The sequence below is a fragment of the Musa acuminata genome, chromosome BXJ3-5, assembly GCF_036884655.1.
Source record: "Musa acuminata AAA Group cultivar baxijiao chromosome BXJ3-5, Cavendish_Baxijiao_AAA, whole genome shotgun sequence".
Lineage (NCBI taxonomy): Eukaryota > Viridiplantae > Streptophyta > Magnoliopsida > Zingiberales > Musaceae > Musa > Musa acuminata.
Genome location: NC_088353.1, coordinates 36,800,307 through 36,814,801, shown reverse-complemented (window position 1 = coordinate 36,814,801; position 14,495 = coordinate 36,800,307).

Genomic DNA, 14,495 nt, shown 5'->3' with positions numbered 1-14,495 from the left:
CTAACCCAGGATCCTAACACACATTTGAGGTCACTAAGAAAACATTCAGATCAAAAATTTCACTTCTATAATCTACCAATTCATATCCCTATGCAATTCATAAACATAGCACACATCACTCGATAATTCATACAATCTGAACTCGACTCATCAAAATAAAAACCACAATATAAATCCACAAGTGGGAAAAATCTATGCAGTCACCACAATCATCGATTTACCATAAGTTCATATCATTACACAAATTTAATTTAACATTCCAAAACCCTATACATGAGGGATCCTTTAACTTACACAAAATCCACAGGTTTAGATTCATAGTCACATTTCATTAGATGCAAGGTAGCTTATACACAACTACATATATGCTAACAAAAATTCTGCCCAACGTCTTCTAAACTTTCCGCTGCCTCAGCCCATTCTTAACATTTAAGCAAGAGATACGCTATCCTGAAAAATTTATCAACAAATGGGGTGAGCATAAAGAGCTCAGCAAGTGACTAACATATCCATATCAAAATAGTACAATTTCCAAAGAGATGCAGTTTCAAACACAAAGCAGAATATACGATTTCGTATACATAATATCATTAGGAGCAGAATCATAATTGTCCTTTTTAATCTTACATATTTGGTTCCTAACAGATGGGGCATAGAGTAATTGGAGCATATCAGAAACAAGGGAAACATATCGGAGCTTATCAATGGCATATAAAATGTTCCAAATCACATCAACGACATATGGAACATTACGAAGCAAAATCAACAGTGAATGAAGCATTTCATAGCATATCAAACTCATATGTCGTACCAAAGCTCAAACGTCGTCCTTGACGTTGCAATCATATCATAACTATCCAGAGCACGAACAGAAATAACTCACCAAAACTCTGGATGCCATATCAAACATATAGAGGGTGTAGTGGGATCTCAGTCAGAATGTGATTCATCCATTTCTGAATGACCACCTGACAAAAGTCTCCCACGTCTGGGAGCTCCATCCACCCACGTCTAGGTGAAGTCAAAGGGGGCCGGCAGAGCATCGCAGGCTCTAATCACATACCCTCAAAGCGGGCAACAAGCGCATACCCTTTACCATTTCTGGCAAAGGTCCAGAATATCCCACATAACGGGACCCCACAAAGCGGGCAAATAGCGCATACCCTTTACCATTTCTGGCAAAGGTCCGGACAATCCCACACACCAGAGTACAAAAGGGCAGTTTCAACAATAAGTAGCATATATCGGAAGCACACGCGGAGCAATCAAACGTACATGTGCCTTTTCAAAAGCAATGTGATGCAAGGAACAAATCTCTCACAAAAAGTATTCATGTTAGGAAAGAAATGAAAGCAAGAGTGTACAGGGATTCCAAGCAATCATAATCAGCTCAATTCCAATAAGAAGATTAGGCGAATTCAAGTATCCAAAGGAAATGGAACAGAACACGCGAAATCGACCAAAGCTCGATTTCGGACAGAATTCCAGTGGCACATCAAACAAATATTTCAGAATAACAATTATGCTCCAATACCCACAAGAAGGCTATGGTCGAACCATATATCAATCCATATTCGGATGGAACAGATTTCATATGAAACAGGGCTCCCAACACAGAGTTACCTCTGATTTGGTAACACAAGGTCAAAATCACAATCACTGTTTTGCAGAATTTATAGGGTCGGATTCAACAGACGATAGGGTGGGCAATTGAACTCCAAAATTTTCAAACTATATGTCAAAAGAGAGAATTTCAAGTCTAGTTTCAAATAAAATCAGTTTGGTATAAATCAGAATTTTCAACAGGGAGTTATAGGCGTTTTAGTTTCGAAAGGTCAGAAATCTTGAACTCTGTTTTACAGCGTCTATAGGCTCTTTTGAAACAAATTTTTGGGTAAGTATTCGGTGTCCAAAATCTACAAAATCGGTGTCAAAAGAAAGACATACGAGTCTAATTTCAAACAAAAATAGTTCCTGCCTGAATTCTCATTCTGTACTAAAACTTAGGGCCGAAACAGTGCTTGGGGGTCAGTTTACCGAAAACTTTCAGAATCCTTAGTTCTATGTCCAAAGAGGAACATATCAGTTTCTAAATAAAAATCTTCCAATTTATTTTGAATCAACATAAAAACAGAGTCTAATACTTATGTAGGATGGGGTTAGAACACTTGCCTTTGCAAATTTTGACCCGAAGTAACAAGATTAAAGCAAAAACCCTAAAAGCCCCAAATTTTCTTTCTCTTCTCCTTCTTCTTCTTCTTCTTCTTCTTCTTCTTTTCTTTCCCTGATCACCCACGAGCTGCCTCCTCTGCTTCCTTAACAACGAAGGCAGAGAGGCTTAAGCGGTGGAATTTGTCATTTGGTGCATTTTGCAGTTTAGTCCTTGTTTTTATCATATTCACGATTAGGTCCTTAGGGTTTACATATAGGTCCTCAGATTCTTTCTTCCTTTTTTTTTTGAACAGATCTCCCAAATCTTACAAATAGGTTACCTTTAATTCATACTCTATTTCTTTTGTCAATTAAAATAGATGCTTACATTATCACCAAAAATTTATACGAACATTCGGAAATGAGGGGTGTTACACTCTCCCCCCCTTAAAAGAAAAATTTAGTCCTCTAAATTTATCGTACCTCTATTCGATGAAAAGACGAGGATACACCTTTTTCATTTCCTCTTCTAGCTCCCAAGTTGTCTCTTCTCCAGAATGATGTCTCCAATTTACTTGAACCAGTGGGATGACCCGATTCCTTAGGACTTTTTCTTCCTTATCAATAATCTGAATAGGCTCTTCCACATAGGATAAATCTTTATCGAATTCCACCAGCTCATACTTAATGAGGTGAGAAGGGTCATACATATACTTTCTAATCATCGAGACATGAAATATATCATGGACATGGCTCAATGCTGGTGGCAAGGCAATCCTGTAAGCGACAGAACCAACCCTCTCAAGAACCTCAAAAGGTCCAATAAATCTTGGGCTTAATTTTCCTTTCTTCCCAAACCTCATAATGCCTTTGGAAGGGGAGACTTTTAAGAATACAAAATCTCCGATTTCAAACTCAATATCTCGTCTTCTATTGTCAGCATAACTCTTTTGACGACCTTGAGCAGCTTTTAACCTTTTCCTTATAACTTGAATTTTCTCGGTAGTTTCTTGTACCAGGTCCGGTGCTAACAACTTTCTGTCCCCAACTTCCTCCCAACATATAGGTGTTATGCACTTTCGCCCATATAAAGCTTCATAAGGAGCCATCTGAATACTTGAATGATAACTATTGTTATACGTGAACTCAACAAGTGAAATATCCTTATCCCATTCACCTTTCCAATCCATAACATAGGCTCTAAGCAAATCCTCAAGTGTTTGAATTGTTCTTTCTGACTGACCATCAGTCTGAGGATGATATGCAGTACTAAACTTAACTTTAGTGCCCATCGACTCCTGCAATCTTCTCCAGAATCTAGAGAGAAATCTAGAGTCTCTATCAGAGATGATCTCCTTTGGAACACCATGAAGTCTTACTATTTCACTGACATATAAATCTGCAAGTCTATCAAGCGAATAAGTCATATTAATCGGTAGGAAATGCGCAGATTTTGTTAACCTATCAATGATAACCCAAATAGCATCATGCTTCCTCGAGGTTCTGGGTAGTCCTGAAACAAAATCCATAGTAATACATTCCCATTTCCATTCAGGTATAACTAAAGGTTGCAGCAACCCTCCAGGTCTTTGGTGTTCTACTTTGATTTGCTGACAAGTCAAACATTTTGAAACATACATTGCAATTTCCTTCTTCATGCCTTCCCACCAATAATGACTTTGAAGATCTCTATACATCTTAGTGCTCCCAGGGTGTAGGGTGTACTTTGAAGTATGACTTTCATTTAGGATTTGATTCTTGATATCTGGTTCATTTGGTACACATACTCTCTCCCCAAATCTCAATAGGCCATCCTTTGAAACTTGAAATTGTGGCTTCAATCCCTTTTCTACTTCACTCCTCAAGTAGATTAAATGTGGATCTCGTGATTGTCCTTCCTTAATTTGTTGCATAAGATCAGACTGCACTTGAATGGAGGCCATCAGAATCATCGAGTCTTGCTCTTTCCTCAAAGCTTTCAAATCAAAATTTTCTTCTATTAGCTTCCATTGCTTCACGACCAGACTAGCCATAAAACTTGTAGATTTCCTACTAAGTGCATCAGCTACAACATTGGCCTTGCCTGGGTGATAACGGATGGCACAATCATAATCCTTCAGAAGTTCTATCCATCTTCGCTGCCTCATGTTCAACTCCTTCTGGGTGAAAATATATTTTAAACTCTTGTGATCAGTGAAAATTTCAAACTGTCGACCATACAAATAATGTCTCCAAATCTTTAGAGCAAAAATAATTGCTGCCAATTCTAAATCATGAGTTGGATAATTCAATTCATAACCTTTAAGTTGCCTAGAAGCATAAGCAACTACTCTCCCTTCCTGCATCAAAACACATCCTAGGCCCTTTCTTGAAGCATCAGTAAAAACTACAAATCCCTCACTACCACTTGGAATAGTGAGAATAGGGGCACTAGTTAATCTTCTTTTTAACTCTTGAAAGCTTTGCTCACAATCATCGCCCCATACAAATTTCATATTCTTCTTAGTGAGTTTGGTGAGAGGTTGAGCGATTCGAGAAAATCCCTCCACAAATCTCCTGTAATAACCTGCCATGCCCAAAAAGCTTCGAACTTCTATTACATTTGTTGGTACTTCCCATTCAACTACAGCTTCTATTTTCCTTGGATCAACAGATATACCCTTCCCTGAAATCACATGGCCTAAGAAAGCAACTTCATTCAACCAAAATTCACATTTGCTGAACTTCGCATACAACTTCTTTTCTCTTAGTATGGACAACACATTTCTCAAGTGTTCCTCATGCTCCTGATTACTCTTTGAATACACCAATATGTCATCAATAAATACAATTACACAGATATCCAAGAGCGGTTGAAATATCCTATTCATTAGTTCCATAAAAGCTGCAGGGGCATTAGTCAAACCAAAAGGCATCACCAAGAATTCATAATGACCATATCGAGTTCTGAAAGCTGTTTTTGAAATATCCTCCTCCTTGATCTTTAACTGATAGTAACCTGACCTCAGGTCAATCTTAGAGAATACTTGTGCACCCTGCAGTTGATCAAACAAATCATCAATTCTAGGTATAGGATATTTGTTTTTGATGGTCACCTGATTCAACTGTCTATAATCAATACAAAGCCTCAATGTTCCATCCTTCTTCTTCACTAAAAGTACCGGAGCACCCCATGGGGATACACTGGGTCGTATGAAACCCTTATCTAATAATTCTTGTATTTGCTTCTTTAATTCTTCTAGCTCAAGTGGTGCCATTCTGTAGGGAGGCTTAGATATTGGGGTTGTACTGGGGGCTAGATCAATAGCAAATTCACCCTCTCTATCTAGAGGTAAACCAGGCAAGTCATCTGGAAATACATCAGGGAATTCTTTGACCACTGAAATTTCATCTAGGTGGGTTTCCTGATTTGAATGCTCCTTTACACACACCATATAACAAAAACAACCTTTCTGCATAAGATGATAAGCTTGAAGTGCGGATATTAAGCAAGGAGGCAAATCATGCTTAATGCCCTCAAAGAAAAATATAGGCTGATCTGGTATGCAGAAGGTAATTATTTTTTTGTAACAATCAATACTAGCGTGATGAGAAGATAACCAATCCATGCCGAGTATAATATCAAAGCCCTGGATCTCTAGAAGAATCAAATCAGCAAGGAATTCGTGGTCTCCAATAGAGATCAAACAAGATGGGTAGACCAAGTTTGTTGCCAATGAATCTCCAACAGCAGTTGTTACATATAACATATAATCCAGGGGTTTAGGTGAAATATCCAAGTGACAAGCAAAGTATTTTGAAACAAACGATAAGTTGGAGCCGGGATCAAACAAAACTTTTGCATTTCTTTTAGAAACATGAAGAATACCTTCCACCACTGATTTAGAAGCTCTAGAATCTTGTTCAGTGATAGCGTATACTCTAGCATGGGCTGAGGGTCTAGGAGACAGTGGCTCTCTTTTCCTGTTCAGTGGGCAATCTTTTATTTGATGACCTAGCTTTCCACAATTAAAACATGCTCCAGTCACCCGAAAACACCGACTTGTCTCATGATTTAACCCGCATTTTTCACATAACTTAGTCCTCCCCCATGGTTTCCTTTTCTCAAATCCAGATGTCTTAAACCTCTTGTTACTATCTTCATATTTTCTTTAATCAATCTCTAATGACAGTCAATAAACCTCAAATAAAGATAATATTCTTAGTGACTCTCAAATCATGCTCTGATACCACCTCTGTCACGCCCCTAAAATATCCATGATATTAAAAAATTAATTTTCATCACAACTAACCCAGGATCCTAACACACATTTGAGGTCACTAAGAAAACATTCAGATCAAAAATTTCACTTCTATAATCTACCAATTCATATCCCTATGCAATTCATAAACATAGCACACATCACTCGATAATTCATACAATCTGAACTCGACTCATCAAAATAAAAACCACAATATAAATCCACAAGTGGGAAAAATCTATGCAGTCACCACAATCATCGATTTACCATAAGTTCATATCATTACACAAATTTAATTTAACATTCCAAAACCCTATACATGAGGGATCCTTTAACTTACACAAAATCCACAGGTTTAGATTCATAGTCACATTTCATTAGATGCAAGGTAGCTTATACACAACTACATATATGCTAACAAAAATTCTGCCCAACGTCTTCTAAACTTTCCGCTGCCTCAGCCCATTCTTAACATTTAAGCAAGAGATACGCTATCCTGAAAAATTTATCAACAAATGGGGTGAGCATAAAGAGCTCAGCAAGTGACTAACATATCCATATCAAAATAGTACAATTTCCAAAGAGATGCAGTTTCAAACACAAAGCAGAATATACGATTTCGTATACATAATATCATTAGGAGCAGAATCATAATTGTCCTTTTTAATCTTACATATTTGGTTCCTAACAGATGGGGCATAGAGTAATTGGAGCATATCAGAAACAAGGGAAACATATCGGAGCTTATCAATGGCATATAAAATGTTCCAAATCACATCAACGACATATGGAACATTACGAAGCAAAATCAACAGTGAATGAAGCATTTCATAGCATATCAAACTCATATGTCGTACCAAAGCTCAAACGTCGTCCTTGACGTTGCAATCATATCATAACTATCCAGAGCACGAACAGAAATAACTCACCAAAACTCTGGATGCCATATCAAACATATAGAGGGTGTAGTGGGATCTCAGTCAGAATGTGATTCATCCATTTCTGAATGACCACCTGACAAAAGTCTCCCACGTCTGGGAGCTCCATCCACCCACGTCTAGGTGAAGTCAAAGGGGGCCGGCAGAGCATCGCAGGCTCTAATCACATACCCTCAAAGCGGGCAACAAGCGCATACCCTTTACCATTTCTGGCAAAGGTCCAGAATATCCCACATAACGGGACCCCACAAAGCGGGCAAATAGCGCATACCCTTTACCATTTCTGGCAAAGGTCCGGACAATCCCACACACCAGAGTACAAAAGGGCAGTTTCAACAATAAGTAGCATATATCGGAAGCACACGCGGAGCAATCAAACGTACATGTGCCTTTTCAAAAGCAATGTGATGCAAGGAACAAATCTCTCACAAAAAGTATTCATGTTAGGAAAGAAATGAAAGCAAGAGTGTACAGGGATTCCAAGCAATCATAATCAGCTCAATTCCAATAAGAAGATTAGGCGAATTCAAGTATCCAAAGGAAATGGAACAGAACACGCGAAATCGACCAAAGCTCGATTTCGGACAGAATTCCAGTGGCACATCAAACAAATATTTCAGAATAACAATTATGCTCCAATACCCACAAGAAGGCTATGGTCGAACCATATATCAATCCATATTCGGATGGAACAGATTTCATATGAAACAGGGCTCCCAACACAGAGTTACCTCTGATTTGGTAACACAAGGTCAAAATCACAATCACTGTTTTGCAGAATTTATAGGGTCGGATTCAACAGACGATAGGGTGGGCAATTGAACTCCAAAATTTTCAAACTATATGTCAAAAGAGAGAATTTCAAGTCTAGTTTCAAATAAAATCAGTTTGGTATAAATCAGAATTTTCAACAGGGAGTTATAGGCGTTTTAGTTTCGAAAGGTCAGAAATCTTGAACTCTGTTTTACAGCGTCTATAGGCTCTTTTGAAACAAATTTTTGGGTAAGTATTCGGTGTCCAAAATCTACAAAATCGGTGTCAAAAGAAAGACATACGAGTCTAATTTCAAACAAAAATAGTTCCTGCCTGAATTCTCATTCTGTACTAAAACTTAGGGCCGAAACAGTGCTTGGGGGTCAGTTTACCGAAAACTTTCAGAATCCTTAGTTCTATGTCCAAAGAGGAACATATCAGTTTCTAAATAAAAATCTTCCAATTTATTTTGAATCAACATAAAAACAGAGTCTAATACTTATGTAGGATGGGGTTAGAACACTTGCCTTTGCAAATTTTGACCCGAAGTAACAAGATTAAAGCAAAAACCCTAAAAGCCCCAAATTTTCTTTCTCTTCTCCTTCTTCTTCTTCTTCTTCTTCTTCTTCTTTTCTTTCCCTGATCACCCACGAGCTGCCTCCTCTGCTTCCTTAACAACGAAGGCAGAGAGGCTTAAGCGGTGGAATTTGTCATTTGGTGCATTTTGCAGTTTAGTCCTTGTTTTTATCATATTCACGATTAGGTCCTTAGGGTTTACATATAGGTCCTCAGATTCTTTCTTCCTTTTTTTTTTGAACAGATCTCCCAAATCTTACAAATAGGTTACCTTTAATTCATACTCTATTTCTTTTGTCAATTAAAATAGATGCTTACATTATCACCAAAAATTTATACGAACATTCGGAAATGAGGGGTGTTACAGGTCCTGTCTAAGTTTGATGTGGCAGGACGGCTCCTCAAATGGGCAGTGGAGCTCGGCGAACATGACATTCGGTATGTACCCAGGATGGCCATCAAAGCCCAGTCTGTGGCCGACTTCATCGCGGAGCTGACCCAAGGGGAGAGCGGGAGCCTCGAACGACCCCCCGAGGCCTGGCTCTTGCACGTCGACGGATCAGCCAACTCAAAGGGTGCGGGCGCAGGCTTGGTGCTCCGAGCCCCCGACGGACGGTCATTCGAGCGTTCCCTCCGCTTTGGGTTCCGTGCCTCTAACAACGAAGCGGAGTATGAGGCACTCCTTGCGGGACTCAGGTTGGCCCTCGAGATGCAGGTAGACTCCCTCCATGTCCATACAGACTCCCGGCTAGTGGCCGAGCAACTCAACGGAGGATATGAGGCTCGCGACCCGACCATGGCAAGATACCTGGCGCAGGTAAAGAACTTAACTGCGAAGTTCCTGCACTTTACATTATCTAACGTCCCAAGGGTGGAGAACGAGCGCGCTGACGCGCTAGCTAAGCTAGCCTCAAAACCTGCCCCCGAAGTCGGGCCGGAAGTCGAGGAGCTACTTGCCCGTGCCTTCGAGATCGCGGTCACGGCCACCAGCAGCGCGTCCTCATGGGTACAAGAACTACTGCGTTACAAACGGGACGGAACTCTCCCACCCGACAAGACGGCGGCCCGGCGCCTGCTCCGCACGCACGCGTGGTATATTGAGGCGGGCGGGCGGCTTTACAAGCGCTCCTTCTCATACCCCCTCCTACGATGCTTGGGGCCCGACGAGGCGCAAATCGTCCTGGCAGAGATACACGAGGGCACCTGTGGAGAACACATCGGCGGGCGGATCTTAGCGCATAAAATTCTCCGCCAAGGCTATTACTGGCCGACCATGTGTCGGGACGCAAGAGTACACGTACAGCGGTGTATCCCATGTCAAGAGCACGCCCGCACTCCTCGACTCCCCGCAGTCCCGCTGGCCCCCATCGACTGCGCTTGGCCGTTTGCGCAATGGGGCTTAGACATTCTCGGGCCCTTTCCCTTAGCCGCAGGACAACGGAGATTCCTTATCGTCGGCGTGGATTACTTCACAAAGTGGGTCGAGGCCGAGCCACTGGCAACAATTACAGCACAGCAAGTAGAGAAGTTCGTATGGAAAAATCTGATTACCCGGTTCGGCCTGCCCAAAGCCATTATCACGGATAATGGGCCCCAGTTCTCCAGTCAGAGGTTTCGGGAGTTCTGCGCAAGACATGGAGTCCGCCTGAAATACAGTTCGGTCGCTCACCCCCAGACGAACGGGCTGGCAGAAGTGACCAACCGATCCATCCTGGACGGGCTCAAAAGGAGAGTATCCACAGCTCGGACAACCTGGACGGATGAGCTCCCGAGCGTGCTCTGGGCGCTGCGCACCACTCCGAAAACAGCAACGGGAGAATCTCCGTACAGCCTCACATTCGGAACCGAAGCTGTACTTCCCCCCGAAGTAGCCATTGCTACCCTCCGGACGAAGGGCTACGACGAGGGAACCTCGGAGGAAGGACTCCGAACCGCCCTCGACTTGTTGGAAGAGCGACGCGTCGACGCACATATAAGAGCCCTCTCCTACAAAAGGGCGATCGCAAGGGTTTACAACCGAAAAGTACGACCTCGACCCATCAGATTGGGCGATCTGGTCCTGCGACGGACCGAGGTCAGTGACCCGACCCGACAAAGAGGCAAGTTGGCCCCCAGTTGGGAAGGCCCCTATCGGGTGATCGAAGTCATCGGAACTGGAGCATTCCGGCTCACCACAATGGGAGGTCAGTCCCTGCCAAGGACCTGGAATGCACAAAATCTCAAAAAGTTCTTTCCGTAAAAACTCGACCAGTTCCGAAGCACAGATCATTAAAATGAGATCATATTCATTCAAAAACAAAGGAGGGTGTTACAAAGAACAAAAGCAAAAAAGATATGATACAAGGGACGTTAATCCTCGGCGGCGTCCGGGCTGTCGTCAAAAGGAACATCAGCAGGCATATCGACGCCCAGATCTTCGGGGAGGGAACAGAAGGGATCCCCCATCACCTCCGAGTCGGGATAGCGGGCCTTGAAGCGGGCAAGGGCAACTCGATACCCGTACTCGTACGAGACCCGCCCGGTCCGAACGAGGCCGAGCTGAAAACCAGAGGAAGCTTTGTAATCCTCGATCAGCCCCTCGTCCTTTTTCGGCCTTTGGCGGATCTCGGCCTCCAGAGCCTCGGAGGCCCTCGACGCCTCGGCCCGTGCCTCCTCGAGAAGCCGAACCAGCTCGACGGAGTCGGACCTCGCCGAGCGAGACTCCGCCATCGCCGCCTTCAGGCTAGCCTGCGACTCCGCATTGCGCCCCTCGGACGCCTCCAGCAGCGTCTGCAACTCCGCAAGCCGCTCAAAAGACGTCCGAAGCTCAGAACTGAGCTGCGCCACCTCCGCCTCCGAATTCAAGGCACGCTGCTCGGCCGCAGCCATCGCCTCGGGGCTGGCCCCGGCTCGGGCCGTATCCACCTGCCGACGAAGCTCGGCGTTGCGACTGCTCAGAACGGCGATAACTTGCCCCGCGTCTCGAACGCGGTCCATCAGGGCGGCGGCATAATGGTTGCCCTGAGAGTTAGAGCAAGTCTCTGTTAGAGTTAGAGCCAAGCCCGTCCCCGGACAGGCAAACCCAGGGGCAAAATGACGCTTACCCATAACAGGGACTTGGCTGATTTGCTAAGCAGGACGTCGGAAGACAGGGAGTACAGGTCCCGGGCCATATCAGGATGAAGCCCACCTCGGATGAACCGGCCCGCGATATCCCCGTCGGCCCATACCCGGGTGCCCCGGGTAAGACCATCCCACCGAGCTACCAGAGGGTCGGTGGCCGCGCCGCGGGGGAGAGCACCCACCTCTCGCACCAAGTACGGCTCATCCTCCCTCGGCGGAAGGCAGAGAAGCTCGCGGACGGAAGGAAGGTGAGACGCCTCGGCCGCCGCACTCCCGCTCGGTCCGGCCCCGCCCTCTCCGAAGCTCCCTGTGGTACCCTCAACCGCCGGCGGCACCACGACTCCCGCTGCCTGGGCTACGACTGCCTCAAGACCCTCGCCTGAGGATGCCCGCGCCCTCTTCCGAGGCTTGCGCGCCTCGACGTCCACAGGAGCTTCCCTCGTGCCCCCCGTGGCGACGGAAGGCGAACGGCCCGGCACGGCAGAAGTTTTTCCCCCGCGAAAGGCCTCGAGACGCACCATATCTGCCGAGGAGGATCGAAATGACTGTCAGTCAAACGACAACACGCAAAGAAAAGGAAAGGAAACCCCCCAGTAGAATCGCTCCTCGGAGCGTACCTAGAGAGGCCGGGCTAAGGCCCGCCTCCACTAACCACCGCTCAGTCATGCTCCGGATAGCCTGGGAGGACGGAAGGATTTCTCTGAGCCGCCGAAGCCCCAGGCGCTCGTCGTCATCCAAAACCAGGGTGGTGTTGTCTACCGCACGCGCCCCCCAGCGGACGCCGAACCCCCAGTCTCCCGAGCGACTGACAAAAAAGAAGCGCTCTTTCCACCCCTTGTTACTGGAAGGGGCCCCGCTTACTCTGAAACCCGATCGAGCAGACAGGTAATAACCCCCTGACCCCTTGCAAAGACGAAAGCAGGAGAGGAAGAGGGAACGGGTCGGGAGTATGTTGGCGTAATGACACTCGCCCAGAAACACCACCAAATAGCGCCACGAGTTCGGCGCCACTTGAGACGGAGAGATACGCCACCAGGAGAGGCAGGAGGCTATGACAGGGTGCAGAGGGAGGCGGAGCCCGGCCTCAAAAGCGTCAAGGGTGAGGGCAAAGCCCCCAGGAATTGGGTCATACGCACGTTGGCCCGGCTCGGGGGCTTGAAGGACAAACTCCTCCGGGATACCATAGCGATCCCGGAGAAGAAGCAGCGCTGACTCGCCCACGATGGAGTCGTGGTCGTGGGGCCACATCAAAGCCTCAAGGGCCCTAGCCGTCTTCCTGTCCGACGACGACGTCGGGCTCGACGGAGCCACCGTCTCCCCGGCCTTTGACGAAGAAGAAGAGGAAGAGGAAGAGAAGGACGCCATTCTTACCGACCTACGGAAAAGGAAGGAGGAACAGTGGGCACCGACAAGGCGATCAAATACGAGGCAACGCGGCACGCTCGGAGAAAAAGATCTTCCTTCAGCAGCCAGCCTCACGTCACTTATAAGGAGACCGCATCCCGCCAGAAGGTGGTGACCCTTCCTCTCCTGAAGCCCGTAGCGGGGGAGGAAGACGTCACCTCACCATAAATACAGCCGGACATGGCGAAGGGCTACGGCGCGGCACAGGCACCAAGGAAATCATCATGCCTCGGGGACGGTAATCGAGGCAGGCTTAAATGCATTAATCACGCTTAGCCATAATCATGTCAAGCTCGGAACCCGGCGGGCGCCGAAAGGAGAGGGCCCCTTGACCTTCCCCAGAGAAGATCCAGCACCGCCAGCCCGGCTGGGCCTTCCCTCGGTCGCGTAATGCCCGAGGCGCTCCTGCGCAGCTAGCCCGGCAGGGCCTTCCCCCTCGGTCGCGTAATGCCCAAGGCGCTCCTGTGCAGCTAGCCCGGCTGGGCCTTCCCTCGGTCGCGTAATGCCCGAGGCGCTCCTGCGTAGCTAGCCCGGCTGGGCCTTCCCTCGGTCGCGTAATGCCCGAGGTGCTCCTGCGTAGCTAGCCCGGCTGGGCCTTCCCTCGGTCGCGTAATGCCCGAGGCGCTCCTGCGTAGCTAGCCCGGCAGGGCCTTCCCCCTCGGTCGCGTAATGCCCGAGGCGCTCCTGTGCAGCCAGCCCGGCAGGGCCTTCCCCCTCGGTCGCGTAATGCCCGAGGCGCTCCTGTGCAGCCAGCCCGGCAGGGCCTTCCCCCTCGGTCGCGTAATGCCCGAGGCGCTCCTGAGCAGCCAGCCCGGCCGGGCCGCCCCTCGGTCGCGTAATGCCCGAGGCGCTCCTGTGCAGCTAGCCCGGCTGGGCCTTCCCTCGGTCGCATAATGCCCGAGGCGCTCCTGCGTAGCTAGCCCGGCAGGGCCTTCCCCCTCGGTCGCGTAATGCCCGAGGCGCTCCTGCGCAGCTAGCCCGGCAGGGCCTTCCCCCTCGGTCGCGTAATGCCCGAGGCGCTCCTGCGCAGCCAACCCGGCCGGGCCGCCCCTCGGTCGCGTAATGCCCGAGGCGCTCCTGTGCAGCTAGCCCGGCTGGGCCTTCCCTCGGTCGCATAATGCCCGAGGCGCTCCTGCGTAGCTAGCCCGGCAGGGCCTTCCCCCTCGGTCGCGTAATGCCCGAGGCGCTCCTGCGCAGCTAGCCCGGCAGGGCCTTCCCCCTCGGTCGCGTAATGCCCGAGGCGCTCCTGCGCAGCTAGCCCGGCAGGGCCTTCCTCCTCGGTCGCGTACTGACCGAGACCCACCAGTACAGTCGGCACACCCAAAAACCC